We start from the raw sequence: 6,000 nt of genomic DNA, 5'->3' as shown, positions 1-6,000 counted from the left end.
TGGAAGTTAAGGCTATCACCCAGAGACTTTGGGCTCCTCATGCTGCTAAATCAATAGGCAGAAAAGAGAGTTACTGTGCTAGCTGGACTTACTGATCCTGGCTGCTAAGGGGGAAATTGGGCTTCTGCTCCATAATGGAGGTGAGGAAGAATATGTCTGTAACCCAAGAGATTCCTTAGGTCATTTTTAGTATTACCTTAGCTTGTGATTCAATTTAGCGGAAAGCTGCAATGCAATTCATGCAAAACTACTAATGACCCAGATTCCAGGAATGAAAATTTGGGTCACGCTGCCAGGTAGAGAATCACAACTACCCAAGATGCTTGGTGGGAGCAAAGGAAATCCAGAATGGATTGTTAAAGAAGGTAGTTATAAATACCAGCTATGACCACATGACCATTAATAGAAATAAGAACTGTAATGCCAGGAATATATCATCTCTATTTTCTTATGAATATTTGTGTATCTGTCATCTATCTATTGTTAGATTGATCAAGTAACTTTGTTTACTTTCCTCTTACTGCTTTATCATGTACCATAAATGTGCTGATTTTCTATCATAGTATTCAAGTTACAGAATATAAAAAAAAAAAAGAGTAAATATCATTCAAGGACATTCTTAGTTGAATACAGGATGGTTATATCATGTTAAGTGAAAGTATGATCTTGTTATTGTTTTATTTGGAGATTAATTGTGGCTGAAAGAGATGTGTGGGATGACAAGCTGACCAAGATCTGGACATGCAATGGTTAATTTTATGTGACAAATTGGCTGGGCCACACTGCCCAGATATATGGTCAGACATTCTGAATGCTTCGGTGAGGGTGTTTCAGGATGAGGTTTAAATTTAAATTGGTGGACTTTGAGTAACACACATTGCCCTTCATGGGAGTGTGCATCCAATCAGCTGAAGGCCTAAGGAGAATATAAGGTTGATCTTTCCTGAGCAAAAAGATATTCTCTAGAAGATGCTTGTGGTCTCAAATTGCAGCTCTTTTCTCAGTTTTCAGCTTGTTGATCTTCCTTACCAGATTTTGAACTCTCCAAATTTCTACAACCACATGAGACAGTTTCTTGAAATAAATCTTTTTATACACACACACACACACACACATACAAGAGAGGTAGCAGTAGCTAATGTATACAGTAGATTAAGAAATAAATTTTTTAATATGGTAAGGCTAAGAGCATCTTTATATGCTGTTGTGACCACTACTATAAAGAGAGTCAATATATATACAAATGTAAGAGAAAATGATAAGATTAGTTGTAGTAATGTCCCTGAGTAGGTGAGAAGTGATGAAATATACTGCCCTAGGGGGATTTTGTTAGGAGAGTACATAGATTAAGAAGGTAACAGGCATGGTGGCTCACGCCTGTAATCCAAACACTTCGGAGGCCAAGGCGGGCGGATCACCTGAGGTCAGGAGTTCAAAACCAGCCTGACCAACATGGTGAAACCCTGTCTTAAAAAAAAAAAAAGAAAGAAAAAGAAAAAAGAAGGTAACAAAAGGGAGGAAGAATATGTTGACAGCAGAGCATGGTCAGAAGGTGAAAAATGGAAGGATTTCATATGCACTTTGAAGGTAAAATCAACAGAACTGAGGACAATAATACAGTTACAAATCTGCAAAGTGTTTAGTGAAGAAATTTATTTCCTTTTTCTTATTGTTCTAGATAACTGATTTGAACATTTTAAATATATTATGCCTATAAAGCAGTATATAACAGTTGCTTTTGAATAAAGATATGTTTAAAATCACTACTGATTGACTAATAGTAATTAAGAGGAATTTTAATACATTGCTCATGGACTAATATTTTATCAATTACAAATTCAAATATAAATTTCAGCATTCACATATTGCATATGTATTTATATGTAATATATATCCATATATTATGCACAAATATTGCATACAAACTATAGTTTATTATAAATCATGTTCCATTTGGATGTTTTGGAAAGTTTTTGAGTAATATCTAGAGCATAAATATGTTTATGCTTTTATTTTGTTAAAAAACTTTATATATAGAGAGAGAGACAGAGGCTCACACTGTCGCCAGGTGCCAGGCTGGAGTGCAGTTGCGCGATCTCGGTGCACCGCAACCTCTGCCTCCCGGGTTCAAGCAATTCTCCTGCCTCAGCCTCCCAAGAGCTGGGACTACAGGTGCATGCCACCATGCCCAGCTAATTTTTTGTATTTTTAGTAGAGATGGGGTTTCACCATGTTGGCCAGGATGGTCTCGATCTCTTGACCTCGTGATCCGCCTGACTCGGCCTTCCAAAGTGCTGGGATTACAGGCGTGAGCCACCGTGCCTGGCCAAATAAAATATATATATTTTTAGGCTAGTCAAGTAAATATCTTTCTTTCTCCTTCCTTCCTTTTTTCCTTTCATACTTCCTTCCTTTAGCTTTTAGTTTCTTTCTTTCTCTTTTATGTTTCTCTTTTCCTCCCTTCCTTTTCCCTTCCTTTCCTATAGTTTTTAGTCATTTATCATATTATCATTAACATATATTTGTTAAGAATTTAGTGTGTACTCCACTCCATGATAAGTACTTTAAAGTTTTTGAAATGTGCACAAAGTTGCTGCCCCTGAAAATTTATCATCTTTACTAAAGAGACAAAGTTAATGTTTATGGATCAATTGAAAGATAAATATAAATGATGTTTAATTTTGTCAATGCAAATAATGATCACTCTAAGAGATTAATTTTGGAAGAGGGAGAGACCTTTTAGACAAACTTTTATTAAAAGGCTGACAACTGAAGAAGTAATCTAGTATAATTTTTGACATAATTATGACACACAATAAGTTATTCATGGCAACATTATCCTGCAATATGTTCCTTTTTATTTCTTCCTATAATATACAGTACAATTGTGATGGGTTTTTTTGTAAGCAATATTCTTTACACATAGAGTTATAGTGCATTTTGAAAATAGCTTTCTGAACTTGTCTCCAGCCAAAAGTAGGTCATACATACAATAGTCAAAAGAAGAGAAAAATCAAATGAATTGCCTGGTTTTAAAAAGCCAACTCACTTCTCTTCATCTTTTTTCTTTCTAATTCTCTCTCTTTTCTTCTGTCTCTCTCTCTGTCTCTCTCTCTCTCTCTCTCTCTCTCTTTCTTTCTCTCTCTGTGTCTGTGTGTGTGTGCGTGCGTGCGTGTGTGTGTGTGTGTGTGTGTTGCAGGGTGGAGGGGGGTGTGATACATATACTCATTAAAGTTTACCAGTTTGTACTCATGCATATAACACAAGAATAATACAGAATGTAGCTAAAAATTTTTGATCCCAATGAAGGTGAATAAATCACAAACAGATCGAATGAGCCATACAATGATAAGATCTTAGGGCATCGCACACTGAGAGAATAAAGAACTATCTGGGTGCTAAAATCACACTGTTTTATTTTCCTATGGAGAGCATTTTTCTTTGCCAAGTAGAGTATTGGCTTTAAAATTCTTCCAACCTGTTTCCTATAGTCATCCTCTTCCTTTACTGAATTGTCTTGTTCATCAAAATATCTGTGTGTTATCATCAGTTCATAATGTCTGTGGTATGCTCAGCAGGCTAAAAAATAATAAAAATGCACTGTACTCTAATTACTGGTTTGAGAATAGAAACCAACTTATAAAGTAGACAGAGAAAGTTAAATTTTACAGTAGAAAAAAAGCAGCAATTGCTCTGGATTATTTTAGTTAACTTCTAGTTTGATCAAAACCATATGCTACTAAATGTTATTCATTAACAAAAATAACTTCTTCTTTGTTGTACTTCCCTTAGAGGACAAAGTATCTCAGATTGGTTCCCTGTTCAGCAGTGACTTCAAACATTGCACAATAGGAATCAACTTTCGCTTTTTTTCTTGTTCAGTTGTTATGTTTACTTAATAGTCACATCTTGCTGCTAATGATCTGAATGTACCAAATCCTCTTTGGAAGATAGCAGTGCTCTTATTTTGCCATTGCATTTTAGTTGTTATTATCATTACTAACATATGAACCATACATCTACGTATTAGGTAGTTAAATTATTTCTTTGTGTACTACCCAGGCTGTCCCAGGACCCCATATTCTATAAAATGTAATCCAAAGCCTTAATTGGGTGCAATCATCTGATAACCGAAAACAAAACTCTGTAAAATATTTAAAGACGTTTATTCTGAGCCAATGTAAATGACCAGAGCCTGTGAAAGAGTCTCAAGAGTTCCTGAGAAAGTACATCCAAGGTGGTCATGTTGCAATTTGGTTTTATACATTTTAAGGGGATAAGAACTATACGCAAAGACATAAATCAATACATGGAAAATATACATTGGTTTGGGCCAAAAGGGTGGGACATCTTGAAGTGGAGGCTTACACGTCACAGGTGGAGAGTTTCTGATTGACAATTGGTTGAAAAAGTTAATCTTTGTCTAAAGACTTGCAGTCAGTAGAAAGAAATATTTAAGTTAACAAAAGGAGGGTTGTGGAGGTCAAAGGTTCTTGTTATGTAGATGAAACCTCATAGGTAGCAGTCTTTAGAGGGAAAACATGCTAAGTGTCTCTTTTGAGACTTTAACATGTGTTAGACTCCTAGAACCATGAATGGGCTGGAGAGGGAAAACGTGGCTGGCTGTATTAATGGAGATTTTCTACAGCTGCTATGTCCTCTCACACAACAGCTTTGCAGGGCCATTTGAATATATGTCAAATAAATATACTTTAGGGTAAAAGATTTCCTTCAGTGTTTGCACTGTCATGTGATGCTAAACCAGAATCACTTTGGAATTTTGTATCTTTTTTTTTTTTTTTTTGGAGACAGGGTTTTGCTCTTGTCACGCAGGCTGGAGTGCCATGGCTTGATCTCGGCTCACTGCAACCTCCGCCTCCCAGGTTCAAGTGATTCTCCTCCCAAGTAGCTGGGATTACAGGCACACCTGCCACCATGCCTGGTTAATTTTTGTATTTTTAGTAAAGAAGGGGTTTCACCACATTGGTAAGGCTAATCTTGAATCCCTGACTTCCGGTGATCCACCTGCCTCAGCCTCCCAAAGTGCTGGGATTACAGGCATGAGCTACCTTGCTGGGCAAGAATTTTGTATCTCATTTCTGCAGAGTCCCTTTTCCCAGTCTTATGTACTCTATTTTAATGTTAGGTGTGCCTAAACTGTAAAAGGAAGGCAGTATAACTAGATGCATCTGACCACCCTTCCTGTCACACCCAGGAATTCAGTGTTTTAGGTTCTTCTGGGGTCCACTTAACCAAAAGGGGTTCATTCGGTCAGCTTGTTACTGGCGAAGGGTGTTGGCTTTTTGAGCAAAGAATTAGACAAAATATACAAACGAAGCAAGGCAAGCAGGAAGCAAGAAAAGCAGAGCTTTATTGGAAATGAAATTATACTCCAAAGGGTGGGAGCAAGCTCTAGCATAGGGACTCAAGAGCCCCACTGCAGAATTTTTGGGGGTTTAAATACCCCTGAGAGGTGTCTACTGGTTACTTGGTGTACACTCTATGTAAATGGAGAGGATATTTCCTGTCATAGCCGAAGTGTTTCTGTTTAATTTAGCTGTAAGAAGTCAGCATGAATTGGCCTCATGTTCCCTGCCTCTAGACTGTATTCTCCTGCCTCAAGTTGAACGGCTTAGAATTTTATTTCTGGTTTTCACATCTACTTAAAGATGGAATTAATTTCAAATGATTCTGGTTATTAAGGTAAATTCAAAGCCCCCCACTTCTAGATTTATACCTGGACCAAAGGCTATGCTGAGAACAAAACAACAGCCGTGCAACCCAATCTATGTGGCCTGATTTCATACACGAAAGACAACTCTCTCCTGCAAAACACCCCCTCATCTGCAAAGCTGATGCCTGAGATTCCGTTAAAGAGGACAGATAGTATTTTATTCCACAATATCACTAGAAGCTAAAAATACAAGTACTTCAGAGAGGTATCTTATTGATTTATATTTATTCTCTGCTGCAAATGACTGAGATCAAATCCTTTCTTGC

This window comes from Saimiri boliviensis, chromosome 13, assembly GCF_048565385.1.
Source record: "Saimiri boliviensis isolate mSaiBol1 chromosome 13, mSaiBol1.pri, whole genome shotgun sequence".
NCBI classification, from domain to species: Eukaryota; Metazoa; Chordata; class Mammalia; order Primates; family Cebidae; genus Saimiri; species Saimiri boliviensis.
The sequence above is the reverse complement of the archived record's forward strand: the minus strand, read 5'-3'. Positions refer to the sequence as shown.